The sequence below is a fragment of the Ruditapes philippinarum genome, unplaced genomic scaffold (genome assembly GCF_026571515.1).
Source record: "Ruditapes philippinarum isolate M1 unplaced genomic scaffold, ASM2657151v2 ctg2120_1_1_1_1, whole genome shotgun sequence".
NCBI classification, from domain to species: Eukaryota; Metazoa; Mollusca; class Bivalvia; order Venerida; family Veneridae; genus Ruditapes; species Ruditapes philippinarum.
This window is the reverse complement of record NW_026855979.1, coordinates 58,013-77,332: the sequence shown is the minus strand read 5'-3', so window position 1 is coordinate 77,332 and position 19,320 is coordinate 58,013. Positions and strand designations below refer to the sequence as shown.

General features: G+C 31.8%; 1 long non-coding RNA gene across 1 annotated transcript in view; it reads right to left on the bottom strand.

Moving 5' to 3' along the window:
* LOC132745033 (uncharacterized) overlaps positions 1-19,320 on the bottom strand; it is a 49,888-nt gene that overhangs the window by 18,388 nt on the left and 12,180 nt on the right. The window contains exon 4 of the long non-coding RNA XR_009627778.1: positions 8,857-8,923. This is a non-coding gene — a long non-coding RNA (uncharacterized LOC132745033). The remainder of the gene's footprint in view (positions 1-8,856; positions 8,924-19,320) is intronic.

Sequence of the window (19,320 nt, the reverse complement as noted above, 5' to 3'; positions counted from 1 at the left end):
TCAACTATTAGTAAACAAGTTATTAAACATCAGTTTAGCCATGTTTTTTTTATGTTAAAAATCATAAACTAATACAAGCGTAACTAATCTGAAGGATACAGACTCACGTCTGAGCTATGTCATCTCCGACTTCATACCCTAACTCTATAACTAATTAAAAACTAATGTATTTTACAATTACGACATCAAACGGCCAAACAAGGTAAAACCAGAAAATATTCCCGATACTTTCAAGTGGAAAATTGTGTGCTTCTCTTTGAATATGTCAAATGCAAAGCCTTTTCATTAATACTTTAATAACTAACTAATATGTTAGCGTTTAAAACAATTTCTTGCTGAAATGCACATCAAAGGAGCTTTGAAGGAGGAAAGCTTGACGACAAATCAGTTATTTGCTATGCAGTTCACAAAGACGCTCTGTGTTGAAATAATATCAATTTAATATTTCTGAGAGGAGATTCGTCAACTGTATCTTTAATTAACATCATATGCAATACTAGTCATCAAACTGATCACAAGAAACTATAATTTCTTTAATCTTATAAATACAGCGACTTATTAATTAGACTTGAAAATATTGAAAAAATTTGCCACAGTATTGCTAAGCTATTTGTACCATCTTATCTTATTCATAATTTGTAACAACAGTGTAACACTAAGAAGAAAATGCCATGACTTATTTGGTCAGATTAAAACCATAACATGCTAAATATCTTAAAGATCAAAACCAGGCAGGCGGTTAAGGTTACCCTTAAAACACTCTGAATGTCATTTAGCAACTTTCCAGGGGTGCATTTCACTAACATACTTACATTATCGTAACTCCAGTTTGATCCTAACTTTTTGCGTAAGCAACCAGAACGACTCTGCTAGAAAGGCCTTACAATATTATGATAAAAGGTTCATAATTAAGCTCCCTAAATGCTGTTATTTTATTTCTCAAGAACTTTTTATATACAGTTACTTAATGGCCATATCGATCACCTTTGCATCTGGCATTTTATTATTATTTCGATATAGCATTTTGTATGGAAGTCAAAATACTACTTTGTTTACATTTTGTTACCTATATGACACATAATTGCATGTTCAGAGCTACTTCCTTCAGATGTTTAACAAAGTATGCTTTAAATCCATTATTTAAACATTATAAAACACATGTCTTTCCTTTATTAAGAATTTAAAAAACCCTATTGATTGCTGATGCATAATGTGCCTTAAAGCTTGATCAAATTCTTATACATGAAAAAATAACAGGATTAAAAATGATAAGGCCTTTGTTCCAGAATCAGAAATAAAAGATCTTAGGTACTAAGCATAATAAAATTAATAAAAAATTTCCAAATTCCACTTTTAATTAAGGTAATATGCAGACGTAATTATTCTTCAAGAAATATGATGATTTCACAAGATAACACCTAGTCATCATAAAACATATGAGCCGCGTCATGACAAAACCAACAGAATGGGTTTGCGACCAGCATGAATCCAGACCAGCCTGCGCATCCGCGCAGTCTGATCAGGATCCATGCTGTTAAATCAGTTTCTCTACTTGTAATAGAGTTGGTAAGCGAACAGCATGGATCCTGATCAGACTGCATGCTGGTCTGGATCCATGCTGGTCGCAAAAGCATTACGTTGGTTTTGTCATGACACATGAGCACATGCTCAGAAACACTATCATGGCTCATATAATAATTGCTCAATATGAAAGGTTAACGAGAGTAATTGAACGAAAAAGGTTAAGGTTTGGAAGCTTGATACAACTATTGAGAAAATATTGGGGTACAGCTGTCATCGATAGAGACCATATCCATGTATCGTTGATATTTTTCTGTCGATCAATAATCGATACACATTTTAAAAAATGGATAATTTTGATTACTTATGTAAATGTCTACAAATTCTGAAAATTCACCCAAAACACATACAAAAGCAGGTGGCCATGTCGAACACTAAGCTGTTGTTACATAATGAACACATTTCATACTTGAAGTAGTGATGACAAGAAAGTTATTGGTCCGAAAAAAATCATGCAAAGGACATTTATAAACAGGACACAACATATTTGTATGTACAGAAGATATATTTTACTAAAATCATTTAAACAGGTATTAAAATGAAGTATAAACAAGAAATTAAGAGTTATTATTTATATATCAGTGTATCACCGATATTTGTCATCCGATATTGATGAATAATGTCAATACACTTTGCGCTGAATCAAGGACAGCTCTAGATTGGGGTATACTTTAGCTTGACCTAATATCATAAAAAGTTGAAGTTATCTCTCCTTCAGCTGTCGGCAACAAATTTTACCCATACATCCTGCCAGCACATTCTTGCCATCTGCTCATGGTCTGCACTATTCATTTGGTTTTACAGCGCACCAACACAATTTAGGTCATATGGCGCCAAAACAGGAAAGATGATTTTTGACTAACCTCTGGTGTTACAAATTTAAAGCTACACTAGAGGTCAAAACAACCTCACCTGCTGGAGCTAAGAGATGCATAGACTTCAATAATTTCAAACGCATTAAGTTGGCTCCTACGATTACATAGGAATAAATGGTGAGTACAATTCTGATGCCTCAACTCTTAGAGGCAATAACTCAGCCATAAGAGAGTATATATATTTTGAAAATTACACTAAAAATGATGAATAATTTTGTCCTGACTAAAAGATAGACAAGTATATTTCAGATACATACTATAGCATGACAAGGGCTATTAAAGAAATGTTACATTAATTAGCAAAACCGCTATTAAAAATCTCATAAAAGAAATTTGAAGGATATAGAGCAAAAGAAGTTCCCACACAATATACAATAAAATATGACACTGTGATATTTTCTGTTGTTTTAAGCTAATATACCAGGTAGCCTATATATCTACATTGTTGTAAATTCTGATTGATGTATGTAGCTTATTTTCTCTTATAACGTTCTATGACCACTTGAAAAATCTCGTGCAATGCCAACAAAAGCAACGCACGTGGCTGAAGTGCTTTCAGCTGCTCGGAATATATTTTTTGCTACAAATGTTTGCCATGAACGGTTTTACTTTTTGTAAAGTGTTTCCAAATGTGACGCCTTTCCTTTGAAACTGTAATACAGTGGAACCTGTGGTAAAACACCACCTCTGAACGGAGACCAAAAACTGAATGACTTAACTAGACCTGCATATATTTGAATAATTATGAACTTAATCATTCATTGTTTGTAGGAAAAATTTCAAAATATGCACAGAATAAATAGAGAATAGTGCATACTGTTGAAGTTTATTTATTTCGGAACCATTGTAAACATAACATGGATCAGTGCATTTCAGGAAAGGTATGTCATGTGTGTATGAATAATATTGTGATACTTATTGGGCATACTAAATTTTGCCGTGAGACATTGTAGTGTAGTGGTAGGTTTATCAACTATACTGGTACAGGTTCAAATCCCAGCATTTCTTTTTTTTTTACTAATATTCTTTTTTTCAATGAACGGGTATGTCATGCTTATAAATAACACGATGAACAAATCTCTTTTCGATATTTTATGGAAACTATTACTGTCTTGACGTAAATAATAGTATCTTATAAGTAAAAGTTATGATAATCATTTCAGCCAAATACGAGATAATGAAACCTCGTGTTTAATACAATTCAATTGAGCCTTTGTGCTTCAAGTGACATAACCGCTTACATTTTTTTTTACGAACATTATCTATTTATGGTGAGCACGCGAGTCCTGAGCTGTTTGGTTGAGGAGTATGCTATGGCGCTGTTAGAGGGACGTCATCACACTTTTTGTATTAATTTTGATTTCATCGTTAAAGTGTTATAAGGTGCATTTCCTATCACTACGACAGTGTGTGCTGGAATATTAGGGATAAGCTTTTGAGTAAGCCACTTGATGTTTTAAAAAAACCTCACAATTCATTTCTCCGTGGTAATCACCTATTGAAATACTCTCTTGGCACTGGAGACAAACATGTCAGCGCCAGCGCAAGTGAGTGTGCCACAGAGTTTGAAGGCGTGGTTTGAATTGTTGAATTGAATTGTAACTTACTATTTATGCTTTAGCATTCTCGTGAATAAAAACATGGAAAATATATATGCATGTAAACATAAAATAGCAAGTAAAAAAAGTACCAAAGGTATTACCCCCTTATGGGTTTTTAACTTACGACCTTCCGCATGCAAAACAAGCACCTTATCCACTACAGTATCGGGCCAGATGATATTCAATCACCTGTTTTCTTGCTAATAAGTTTTCGTATATGGCTTTTTCCTGGCACCCCTATGTACTTTTTAATTTAAGATTTCCCATTATCGATCATATTGAATCGACAGTACATTGATAAGACCCAATATGTCTCAGAAATGCATAAAACATTTTATTTTTGGTATCTTGTTTCAGTTTCATAAAAAATACTGATTTGACATGTAGATGAATACTCTTTGCTCCTTTTGCTTTGTTGGCAATAATTGGAATGATTATAGTGAATCAGTATATGAGCCGCGTCATGACAAACCAACATAATGGGTTTGCGACCAGCATGGATGCAGACCAGCCTGCGCATCCGCACAGTCTGATCAGGATCCATGCTGTTCGCTATCAGTTTCTCTACTTGTTATAGAGTTTGTAAGCGAACAGCTGGTCGCAAACCCATTATGTTGGTTTTGTCATGACACGGCTCATTTTATACCAAAGTCTAAATACTACATTGTTTACATTTTGCTACCTTTATGACTGACACATTACTGCCTTATAATTAAGGGCTACTTTCTTCAGCTGTTTAAACATCGAACATGCTCTAAATCAATTATTAAAACATCATAAATTCATGTTTGACATTTCTAAAGAATTTTATGAACATGGATTTCTGAGGCATAATGTACCTTTAAGAGATAGTACATTCACACTACTATGTTCTACAAATGTCCTCAAAGAAAACTAACAAAACAAAAGATGATGCTCAACTTTCTGTTAATTTGATTCATGTGCAAATAGATTGGGTTGTATAGTAATAAGCATATACAATTATCTCCTGAGTAATTACTAAACTGATGTAAAATGACAATATAATTATCCCTATACCTTAGTAAATGAGGGGCAATTTTTGGGGAATCAAGACCAACAATTATTCTTCCATATTCTACATAAGAATGTTTGTCTATATTTTACAATTAGTGGACATTATAACAGAGTTATAGAAGGTCCTAACAGTGTGTGTGGTGGCAGGGTAATTATAGTTCTTTTTTTACTCCAGGCTAAATATTAATTTATGTTTCCATCAATTGCACAGTATTGCAGTTGACACCCTCGTAATTAGTCCAGTGTTTTGGACAACTCTAAATTTCAGGATTAATAATGAATATTTCACACAGTGACAGCATTTTGTTGAATATCCTATCAAAACTGCATAGTTTAAAAGGGAAACTGCAAGGACCCTAGAAGCTATCTGAGCAATCTGGTTGGCACCCTGAGTGAAAAAGTATCACTAACTTTCTGTAAGCTTATAACTATTTCTCTTTCAATATCTCCGAGTTGGAATAATCATGCATTTAAACCCTCAGCCAGCTGCAGGCAACTTGCTCTAAACATGCAACCAGTGCAGACCAAAATCATGCCTGCACTGTTGGCTATTTAGTGCTGGTGTAAGTTTACCCTCCAAATCAGTAAGCACAGTTTAGCTACCACATCATTCTTAGGCAGGCTGTCAAGCAGTTCACCTGTACTAATTGCATTACTGATAACTTCAGCACATGCCAGATAAGAGCAGAAGTACAGTGAGAATGACCATTGACCAGTGACCATAAATCACAATGAAAATGACCGGAATCAAACCCAGGTTGCCTGATTCACAGTTCAACGCTTTACTTATTGAGCTAACATGTTGGTTTAAGTCTGACATGCCTATCCATTCACTGTCTGCCTTTTTTATACTTTAAATTAATAATGAAATTTTAAATTTACAGTTCTAAAATTCAAAGCATGGCAAACAGTCTACTAAATAATTTGATAATTTTTTATATTAAAACCCCTTTTAATAATAATGAACAATTGCAAAGTTCAAAGACTATTTTACAAATCTAGCAATTTAAGAGTTTAATCACTAAATTATTCATGGCATTAGTAATAAAAGAATGAAAGATAGGCCAAGGTTGTCTTCATCAGAATTTATCATCTCTTGGCACACAAAAGATTTTCTTGGGAGAGTAACATCTTTATAAACTTTGGCCATTTAAGATGATGACTTTTTACACCTTTTATTGATATTATATCACTATAAAACAATTTTAGTCATGCAATACCATTGTTAGACTGGCTCCCTCTAACTTTTGTGTTAAGAGTAATGAATAGTTAATGGAAATGTTCATCACTTTTATCTGACAGACAGGAAGCAGAAGTCTGTGTATTCTGACCACCAGAGACTGTACTAGCTCCAGAATGGTTACCACATTAATACAAAATGTAACGCTAGACTGGTATAAATTAATACAAAGTGTCATATAATTATCAGTAAACCAGTCCAGTAGACCTATAAACAATATAAGTGATGCAAACCAATCTAAACAATGCCAGTAACAATTATTATCCAATTAGTGCAGCTAATTAGTGAAGCTGGCCAGTCTACCCCGCATTGTTTTAATGGTTAATTGTTTCAGTGTAGGTAATTTCTATGCCAAAATATTCAGGAACATGGTGCTAAATGAGTTGTGACATACAATCAAATGCTTTAATGTCTCATTCTTAATCCTGCTTAATTTCTTCAAATGGACTTGTCAAGCTTCCAATTTTGTAACTTTCTACCATATATTTTTGGATATCAAGATGTAAATTTAGACTGTACAATTCTACAGACTAGCCCGGCTTTATACTGCTAGCAAAGGCTTTAATATTACCTTAAGCTGAAGAGGTTCAGGGATAATTTGAAACTGAATCTACCCTTCATTTTCTTTTCAAAAAGTCATGAAGCATACTGAAACTGATCTAATGTTACCAACAAGAGATTAAAATCTTAAGCCAAACCAAAGCTCAATATTTATAACTTCATTGTCCTGTTATAAATAATCACTGTTTAAAATTACCTGTATTATCAGACAACCAATCAACAGAGAAAACATTTCTTATTTTAAACTAGAGCGATCAGTGATTACATGTATTGTCTGATGATAGGCAATTGCACAAAAATCATTAACAGATCAAAACACATTTTTTTATTCAAGGGCCATAACTCAGCCAAATTATTCAACCACAAAACCCATTTAATATGCACAAGCACTTGAGGTACTACACAAAAAGAAGGTAAATATAAGCAGACAAAGAAGTAATGTCAAGAGTGCATCAAATTATTGAACTTGAGAGATTCTGCCATCAGACAGAAAACTGCAGCCTCTATGACGACTCGCCAAAAGCACGCTTCCATCTCAATATTAGCTTACGCAGACAAGTAAAATATATGCATGAACACAACACTATTACAATGGGACAAAGAGACAGTTACAATTATAAAGTGAATTTATGAGTTAACCAAGAGGAAATGATTACAGGGGGAAAGAAATGAGTATGTCCAGTGTCCTGGTAGAATTCCAGTCATAATCACCATCTAGAGGAAATAATGGAAGTCGTTAAGTTCTGTTGACCGGTGATTACAGCCATTTCTAAAAGTTATTCCTGTCACAAACATTTTAAATGCCTGACAATAAAAAGAGAACATTTAAGGATAACTGTTTTCTCTGACAGTATTGTTAAAGAGTATAGCTGCATTTCTCATTTGATGAGGAAAGGTAATAATCTCATGGATAAAATATAAAATAGAAACTTTTACAGCATACACATTAACCCTTATCCACCCTAAATTACTGAAATGAACTTGTCCATCTTTCAATATGGACATAACCATTCATTACTTTAAGGGGAAAATTTCATAATAACTACTGATGTGCGGCCATCCTTGAGACCCATCAAATCTTGGTCTTCACTGGTCACATGGTTTAAAAGCTGTTGCTGTCAGCAGGCTTAGGGTTAAATAGATCTCAGTTACTCTAAATGGAAAGCTCTTGTTCTATAATTATGTGAAATTACTAATAATAGGAGTAATATGATACTGCTCTTTGCTCTAAATTGCAAACTTTTTATCTCGTTTTATCTTATATTGTTCATACAAAAAATGCTATGAAAATAAATTGATAATCCATTGTATTACCTCCCGGAAACCCACTTATTCCCCCTGTGTTAATTGCTATAAACGATTTTAGATTTTTGGCATTTTGATGTTAAAATGTGACCTTGACCCTTTACATTTCAGAGAGCTACATTGTACATTTTGATGTTGTGATCTGGCTCGAGTAAAAATTAAAATCTCTACAGGCTTTATTGTCATTTAAATATTATGTGAAATTATCAAATATGAAAATTAAACTGAATTTCCAGCTATATTTGTCTGTACAAATAAACTTGTTAATATACATACAAAAAAATGTAATGACATAATTATGTCAGCTGAAAAAGAAACTGAACACTCAAGTGACTTTACAACTACACCATTTGCTGCTAATAAATGATAAATGAGCTGCGTCATGACAAAACCAACATAATGCGTTTGCGACCAGCATGGATCCAAACCAGCCTGCGCAACCGCACAGTCTGATCAGGACCAATACTGTTCGCTTACACACTCTATAACAAGTAGAGAAATTGATAGTGAACAGCATGGATCCTGACCAGACTGCGCGGATGCGCAGGCTGGTCTGGATCCATGCTGGTCACAAACGCATTATGTTGGTTTTGTCATGGTGCGGCTCATTAACGTTGAAATAGAAATGTGGACAAGAAATTCAGCTGGGAAAAACTACCTTTGCCTCTGATTGTCTCTAAAATCCAGGAATAAAATTCTCTCTATCTCCTAGCTTGTCATGCAATCTGAAAGTAAAAACAATACACAAATCAAGATCAATTCTAAATTAACTTCCAAGATAAAATAATCATAAAATAATGAGCAATACCCAATCACTTTGAATGACATTGTTACGTGGAAAGCATATTTTTTTCCAATCAGTTCTACTTAGTATTTTCAGTCCAATGACTTTAAAGGCCCATAACAACAGTTAAATAAAATAAGAATTGCCTATAATTGACTTTGATCACAGTATGAAGCTATATAAATTTTCCACCAGCTTTTATTGATTTTTCATTTGGATTCCTGATGATCATAAATATACAACTTATACACAACAATGACAGAGAACATCTAACTTAAAACATCATCGCTTTTAAGATTCGGATCACAAAAAAAAACCATATGAGATCACAATTTTACAATAACATCAATAATAATTTTACATGGACTGTCAAATTTTTTTCATTTTTCATGGGAATTTAGTATTCGGCCGTTCTCAGTTAGAATTTACACCCTTAGTTTTTACTTGTCGCCACCGTCTATCCTCATTATTGCAGGTTATTTGCCTGTAAATCTATGCTGGTTTAAGAAGGTAGATGTTACCTTAAATAACACACAATAACTCGCCATTTGATCGTGAATAATTGTTTCATAATATTCACCTAAAGTTACGAAAATGACAGGTTCGTGATTGTCGCCGTCCAATTTATAAAAAATGAACGTGTATTTAGATGCTTTAATTGTATTGTTTTAATTTTGTTTCATGCCGTATCATTTTGGAACAATTCACGACTTTAAATTTGTAAATTAGATCTCAGTAACAATAACTCATAAAAAATGGTAAGGGGTTAGTGTTTGTCGCCGGATAGTATGAAATGTTCGTTATCCTTTTAACCATATATTGCAAGAGAAGTGTTTTTATCATTGAAACAACATTACATGTTCATTCTTGTATTAATATCACAATATAATACTTTCATATTATCACCATGTTCATAGTGTGCACAATTTTGTTATTATTTATGTAGAATTTATCGTTGTGACGTGGTTTGGGTTAAAATTGAAAGGTTCGTTATCTTATTTAAAGGGTTTATGACTGCAATATGTACTCCCAGCACATGAAATGTTCTAAGTTGCGTAAACATTAGTATATTATGCCAAAAATGAAACATTTTGAAGCTGTATAAACAACATTATTGAATCTGAAATATGCTGAGAAAAGGTTCGTGATGAAAGGTTCGTGCGGTGATATATTTTACTCGATGCCGCATACACTATAATTGTTTGTAAACGGCTGCGGTTAACAAACATATGTTCTATGAAGTCATTTGTGTTGAAATGTTTCAGTTCTTTCTATAATGGTTGCTTATTATTCGCAGCGCATGTTATAAACATGATCGAAATTCCCATCAAAATCCTTTGGCAAGTGATATTGATACTTTTCATGATTATTAAATTTCAAGAAAATTTTCTATTGCCTACTGAATCACAAACGATGTTGTTTTCAAATGAAATAAGCGGATTTATATTTGTATGATGTTCATCAAAACCATGTCGGATTACAAACAAGGAAAGGTTCGTGACCATTAGTCACGAACCTTTCCTATCATAATTTATATGAATAAAATAATATATCTTATCCTGCAATGTATATAATATTATTTAAGAAAAATCTTGTGAGTATATCTTATTTATACAGAAAAAGAACATCAAAAGAATGTCTGATTTTTACAAGACGTTACAACTGAAAAAGATTTATGTAAAAAATAAACCTCGTACTCGCCTGAAAAGCTTGTTTTATAAAAAAAAACAAATAAACATTATATTTGTGTGATTATAAATTCAAAATATGAAGTGAATTTAAAACAATTCTATAAAGATAAATTATTATGATGAGGGAAACATGATAAAATAAACATTTAACTCAATGAAAGGTTCGTTGTCTTGGGCCACGAACCTTTCAATTAAAAAACACCCGTCTTTTTCAAGCTAGACGAATGTAGCTTTGGAATTACTTTTAGTGCAGACATCTAAACCTGAAAACATGCGGCAATTCAGTAAATTAATAAAACAAGAAGATTCGGAAAAAAAAATCAAGAATATATTTTTACAAGCATGGAAAAATTCGTTGCTTCTTCAATGTAGTGAAATTGTGATTAACCTTTTGAAAACTAATATTTGCGTGACATATTGCAATGTCCAGAAGGCGAAGAAAAGATATGGCTGAACCCAAGGACACACCCTAAAAGGTTATGAAGCCAAGAGAAGCAAGATATTCGCGGAGGTCATTTAAATAATTGGGAGGTGACAACATTGAATTGGTCAATTCTTTGTTTGCTGCAAAAAAGCAGTTTCAGTGAATAACGGACATATCATTAGCGAGATTGACTCCGATCCTTCATTTGATATGCTTGCGTTATATGTTATAGCTAGTATTTTATACTAGCTGAATGTTTCTCTTCGCAAAAAGCTTATGTTTATTTGTTTTAAAAGTAGAATCTAGTATTATTACCATATTGATACGTTTTCATTTGATTGAATTAGTTGTTATAGATTTCAAAAAACATTTATAAATTGTTTTACTACAGATGCCATATCAATTTAATATCTTTTTTGAGAAATGAAAAGATTACTTTAGCTATCATTAGGTAATGAATATAATTGTATTCGAATGTTTTTATCCGAACTTTATATCTGAATATAAATGTATCTATATTAGCATAAAAATTTTGATTTGACAATGAAAGGTTCGTTATTTTATATACCATATCTGAATTGAAAAAGTTAGTGAATTTATGATTAAATTCTTAGCACCAGCAATGTATTTGATCTGGTAAACTGTTGTACTTCTTGATACATGTTTATCTTTTAATTAAGGTGTTGTTGTTTCAATTGTTTTAGACTGATATGCTGTATTGCTATGTCTTTAGTTACTATCATTTTACATTAGATACTATTCGATGCTTTATTATACTACAAATTGTGAACCAGTATACTATAAAGTCAAGAAAGATAATTGGTTTTATACTAAATATCATTGTCTGATGTCTATATGTATGCTTTGGGGTATTAAGTGGGCTTCTTTTTTGTTTGCGTTTATGGTTGAAAGGTTCGTTAGCTTCACATAGTACTTAAATTTTTAGCAAGGTGATCATTTACCTAATAATAAAGCATATACATCGCATACAATTGCTAGCAGTGATACTACGGTTTTTATTTATGCCAAGAACTATACTAATTACACTGGGTCGTAGCTTTTATAATAATGAGACAAATCGTAATCACAATTAAGCAGTATATCTTGATTTGCACTTTTTGCATATGGGTTTTTAAAAAAGTATATAAGCTTAATTAGGCAAGTAATTCGTGATATCAATTGTACAATTAGAAATCTATGTATCATGTGATATTTAAAAGTAAATTCCAATAAGATATCATCAATGTAATTATAAGCAGCCCTTTTTAAAGTAAAAGGTACTTTGTCACGAACATTTCCGGCATTTTAAAAAGGTAAAATGGATACACTTTTCAAACCGCCGATTTACAAAAACTACTTATATGATGTTGAAAATAATTTCAGTAGAACTTCACAGATGGTTTAAGTTTGTAAAAAGACTAACAGTGTTGCGTTTTTGCTAATCTGTATTTTTTATCAAATTTTGATAGGGGTGTAAATTCTAACTGAGAATGGCCGAATACGCTGATTAGACAATGTCTTTAGTACAACCCTCTAAATAGAATGTCTTATGAATGAGTTAATATGTCCATTTAAGTGTCACTGTGAATATTCCAATCAACTTAAAAACTCGATGCATGTGAATTGCTCTAAATTGACAAATGAATTTAATTTACAATTCAAACTATTGAAATATATTTTGTTAAATAATCCTCCATTTTCTACTGTTACATTATCTACATTATAAATGTATGAGGTTTTTCCCCAAAAATAACTTGTTCATTGACAGGTCACAAGATAAGTTTTCTATAAAATCCTTCAAGTCAGACTGATAATTCATTACCTCATGATTGGTACAGCTTTGTATTTTTGAACAGTCTATAGATTTACAACAAGAGATGCGAGTAGGACAGTGTGCTCGACGATTTTTGTTTAATGTAAAAAAATTTAAGTTCAAAAAGGGCCATAATTCTGTCAAAATCTATGTTAGAGTTATAGGTCTTGACTTCCTATTTTACTCTGAAGTTTCAAGCAATTCCCTTCAGCAGTTGTGGAGATATCAACTTGCATGCAAAAACTTTAACCATAGTGTGACACCTGGGATTGAACCTACAGTGGTGCGGGGTAGTTTGAAGCCAAAAACCTTAACTGAGAATGCTCCCAAGTGTGGCTGAATATTCCACAAGCATGAGTAAGTAATAATGTCATGCAATGTGTAACTAGCATGACTGCTCTGTAATAATAAATTTATTCAACACATTTTTTGACACTTTTAAATTGCAGTATCTGTGTTGAAATGGAGAGAAAAAAGAACAGTTTTTGATGGCCGTTTTGTGCAAGATACTTAGATGATGAAATTCAATGCATCAAAACAATGAAATTGTTATAAAATTTTGTAAACCATTTTCTGAGTGTCAGTGGGTTCTTCTTTTTGCTCGGGAAGTGTAGTTTTCTCACAACGGAGATAATGCATGTCTCTTGCAGGGTGGGGTTTGAACCTACAATCGTAACTGGCAAGTGATTAATAGTGAAGAATCCAAACCACTTTGCAAAAAAACAACAAGAAAAATAAATCTAATATCCCAAATTAAGGAATAATATTGAACAAATTTCTTATATGTGAGTATGATATCTTAAGATTGTATGCATTATCCTCACCAAATGAAAAATGATACAGTTCAACAATAAACTTTATATCCAAGTATTCTTCTACAAGAAGATATCCTGCTACATTACGATTGTTTTAGTACAGTAATGAAGCACCCATCTTCCAAGGTTACGGGTTATTCTAGAGAAACATGAAGACACATAAAATAGTTTACTGCATTCTGTCAATGGAAATATAGGACAGAATCTTTTGTGAGATTGAAGTAAAATTTTGTCTAGATATGTTTGTGTACAAATATGTGGAGTGTCTTTGCCACATTAACCCATAGCCTATTGCTGGTGATATGTAACCATATAACTGGTGCAGACTCAGATCAACCAGAACATCCATGCAAATGATTGTAACCATATAACTGGTGCAAACCAAGATCAACAGGAACATCCATGCAAATAATTGTAACCATATAACTGGTGCAAACCAAGATCAAGCGGAACATACATGCAAATGATTGTGACCATATAACTGGTGCAAACCAAGATCAACCAGAACATCCATGCAAATGATTGTGACCATATAACTGGTGCAAACCAAGATCAACCAGAACATCCATGCAAATGATTGTAACCATATAGCCAGTGCAGACCAAGATCAACCAGCACATCTATGCAAATGATTGCAACCATATAACCATGCTGACCAAGATCAGCCAGCACATCCATGCAAGTTATTCTAACCATATAACCAGTGCGAACCAAGATCAACAGGAACATCTTATGCTGCCTTAATCATGGCTGGCAATGTTTGCTATTCAGTTCATATCTTATTATTTTTGCTTAAAATGATTAATAGTTTTGTCCAGATAGAAAGATGGACAATTCCATTTCAGGTATTTAACAGGGTAAGGACTAATACATCTATCAATGGATGGAGAACCTTATATATATAGTTAGCCATTATCAGGAACAACATTAAAGTTATCTTGTACCGTGAACAATTACAGCAACAGTGTCATACAACAGCAAGGTTGTAGGTGTTGTTCTCGCACCATTTAACATCTCACCCAGCAGTTACGGCAAATTAATGTGTCTTTATTGAAAATCAATCACAATCAATCTATAGACTGGTTATCTATAGAAAACAAACTAACACATGAAATATCATATAGTGTCCCAGTCTATGCTAGAGTAGCTAGCAGTCATTACTGAAATGGGGGTTAGAGTACTGCATAATTTATATACATGAATTTTTAAAACTTTTAATTAATCAATCAATTAATAATTTCATTTGCAGTATACATTGACTGTAGAAAAGGACCACAATTCTTTATTTTTTTTATTAGCACCTCATAATCTTACAGTATTTAAAGAACAGTTTCATGGCCTATATCAAAGTTTATTTACAAAAGAGACTAAAAACAAAGGGGGATAATTATATCAAATAATATTTAACCTGATAAACAAAATGAAAGCTTACGCAAAAGGGGAGCAACTTTCTTAATTACTAGAATATGAAATGAATTGATAAAAAGGGTGACAACTTTGATAATTATATTATATATTGCTTGATTTTATTTACAAATTAAAACAAACAATAAAGGGGAACCACTTATAAATTTTGTATATTTATGGACCTAATTTACAAATTTGATAAGAAAGGGAGAGAACTTTAAATTTCATATATTAAGTACATGTCATAATTTACAAATGGACATTTAAAACAAAGGGAAACAACTGAAATGAATATACAATGTATTCTATATAGTACTTAATTAAGGCATAAAGGGAGACAACTTTAATCTATATCAGTTATTAAGCCAGTGTATAACTTCTAAAAGTATTGGTATATATAAATAATAATGTTTACTGTAAAAAAAACTGTGTCTTGTCATTATAATCAAGTGTAAATAACTTTGATTATTTTGAAATCACTTTACTTATAATAAGCAATTTTGACAAAAAAATAAGTTAAAAAGTGGCATAACTCCAGAAATATAGCTTTCAGAATAATGCCCATTGTCTTACAACTGCCATTGTCTTACAACTGCCTTTTGTCATGATAAGCAATCGATCATAATTGCTCCATTTATTCTTCAAAACACTGACGAGCTCAAAATGATGTACATAATCTCCATACTGCTATCCATCCATATTTTTAAGCCTCAAAAAATATTTTCAAGACTAAACGAATTATCACAATATATTTGTATTTTAGCCATATTTAAGGTTAATTTGTTGTCATAGCAACCAGATTTTTCAACATAGGTAGGCAGTTATCATTGGATCCATTTTTTTGCAGATGGACACAAGTGCAAGTCAAGACCCATAATGTGACTTATGTCTGTGTGTACAGACAAACAGAGGGTAATCCTATTTATCTCATCCGGTTAAACTTATAGAGGACCAATTACTCCTTAATTAAAACATACAGCCACAAATCAAAGAAACTTAAAGTAATATATATATAAAAGAGTTAGTGCATTTCTTACTCAAAACTATAAGATTCAACTTTATAATTCAAATACTAGAGAAAAAAAAAACACTCTTAAAACCAACAGCAATACATTAATATATTCACATTCAGAATATAAACCTTTTGTTTTAAAAACTATTCCAAATTTCACCATATTTTACACATAATCCACAATTATGATGAAACTTCTCTGCATTAATACATGCCTTTTAAACTGCACCCATAAAAAAGGGAAAATTTAATAAACTAGTAAAAACATTCACTTTTTTTCACATAATTATATATCAATAGTGCTTTTAATAAAAGCCACATATGCCTACAAATTTGAGGTGTACACATTGGAATCTTCACAATTCTGGAGAAAATTTTCACTTTTTTTGTTGTGTGGAAAATCCTATACTTTTGGCGCCTATTTTATTCACAAAAATATGATACCCTTGTAACATCCAATTGATTATGCAACAACATTGTATAGAACTACATGTTTGTAACATTGCTTTTCATTGGTTAATCATTAAATTTAAATTTACGATACTTAAGGTTGATGTTAATTTATATGAAGTTACTTCATTTTTCTCTAACATAAAGGAAGTTTACTTTACCTTAAATTTGTTATAAAAGATTTTGGACAGGTTATATGACCTTATTTATATAAACAGTTTTTTGCAAAATAACCATAGCCTAGCTACTTGGGTTATATATAACAACTGTTTATATTGGGCCATAATTATAATTTGAAAATATAGAGCCATAGTTAGTAGGTAACAACTATTTAGTGATGCTTACACATTCGGTTTCCCGATCTTCCATGTGGGCCTCAGCATATACATAACAAATATATACATTATACATTTCAAATAGCATATATAAGCCATAATTATAGTATGTAAAAATCTTTATAACTTATAGTATATTATTAAATCGACATCGTTTCTGGAGACCAGTATCAATATAAATTGAAACATAATGAAAATAATCAAATTAGGCATTAAAATACTATGAAATTACATGAAATGAAATTTTAATAACAATTCAATCAAATCTAGTTCTATATCACATAACAATTTTAATGATTGACATTGGCGTTACACTTACCTCGTCAAAGTTTAAATGTTCCATCGAAGATAAAAAAAATCCAATCAAAATGTTATCCCTAGGTTCCTTTTTACCCCAATGGTTATTAATCTGTCAAAAACATCTTTGTTAGTCATACTTATAATAAAATTGTTTCTGTTAATTTTTTTTTTCCGGCTTTTCAGTGTTAATAATTCAACCTCATTTAAAATTAAAAAATAAAATAACAAAAAACATAAGAATCACAAAATTTTGTAATTTTGTTAAATAAAATCCATTAGATCATAAATTAACAATATTTTGTCCTTGTTATTCAAATTTTGTTTCAAAACTTAATCATTATCATTTTTAGTCCTGCTTATTTCTATCCACTTAAAAAAATGCACATTTACTCTATCCTCTAAAAAAATTACGCATTTAATTAAAAGAAGGTAGCTAATGATATTAGATGCATTTTATATATGGCAAGTTGGTAGATCTAGTCGGAGAATCTTGTCTTTCCAACAGCCAATTTCCCATCATTAGATTATTGGTTAGACAGAAAAAATTCCAATACCAAAAAAAAAAAAAGAGTTCCATTACAAGTACAAAAATAAAAAAAAAACCTATATAAATATCAAATGCAAAAAAAACCTTATATTTTGCAATCACATACTAAAATCCTCAATTATAATGGAAAGTTACAGTTTTAAAACTCTTCAAAAGGAAAAAATAAACCACGTAGAATCGGAGCTCTCAATATTCTCCGATAACATACCAAAGTTAGATGTCACTAGCTGAGACACTGACAGCACAACGTATCCAACGATATTGTCGATTTTGTCACTCTGATAGCAGTAAGTGTGGAAAATACACGATTCATTCAGACAATAACTGTCCATTTGAAAAACAGAGGAGAAACATTTCACTACTTGATGATGCAGTTGAATGCACTAACCAATTCAATGACAGCTTAGCCGTAGCAATGGACCACTAACAATACAGGTAGTTGTAGATAGAGTCAGTCACGTTTATACCTGTATCAATTAACTCACTGATGATATACTCCAGCCTCTTTATGGTTTATCTCAGTGCTTTTATTACAGTGGTCTCAGTGGTCTCAAAAGTGATTCAAAATAAAGAACATGCAATATGTAAAAATATGAAAAAAATATTTTAATAGATACATAAATAAAACTTAAATTAAAATTAGAGAACTAATCCTTCTTTTGATAACCAGTTATCTGACACTTACTTAGTCCAGCGGTTCTGAAGACAGCAAAAATAGGCAAGAGATTTCTGAAGTCCATAGACAGGATAATAATAAATTAATGCCTTTTTTTTTTACTAACAATTGTATGTGTTTACTGTTTCTTTTATTTAGGCTTATCTTCCCAGCAGACTGTTGATTATCATATGATAGTTTGTATCAAAATATCATTCCAGGAAATAATGTGCACTTTTATAATATATATTACTTTCCAGTTTTATTTACATATACTAAATTCTTGTAAATTTGACACGAGTACATAGTGCCATAATTATATAAACTGAATGTCTGTCTGAACAGTAAAACTGTATTTAATTCAACTATATTGCAAAATTAAAGCTTTTTGTGATTGAAATTATTAACAGAAATAAGGGATGGTTCCAAATTAATTTGGTTAAATTATAAGGTCACAACAAGACTTAAAAGGCACTGCAAATCCATTAAAAAAATAACTGAGAATTAATAAACATCAGCCACAATGTTTGTTTTAGATATCATATTTATATTATGTTACGTTACCTGCCTCTCATTCATAAACAGTTTTAGATGAATGCAGCCGTGTATGAAAACGGCAATATAATAAGGCGGGGCTTGCCTGGTGACACAATTACGCACTGCTCGCCCAGTGCAAGGGTTATTTACTTAGCATAAAGATGACGCCAAAGGTTTGCAATCAAACCAAATTACTTTAATTCTACAGCACTAGGAATGAGCTTTGTATCAAAATTTTCCAAGTCAAATTAATCACACTTAGTTAATGATTAATATTTTCACTTTGACATTATGCACAAGGGGTTTGTCTAAATGAAAATTTGATTTACTGATAATGGATGGTACTATCCCT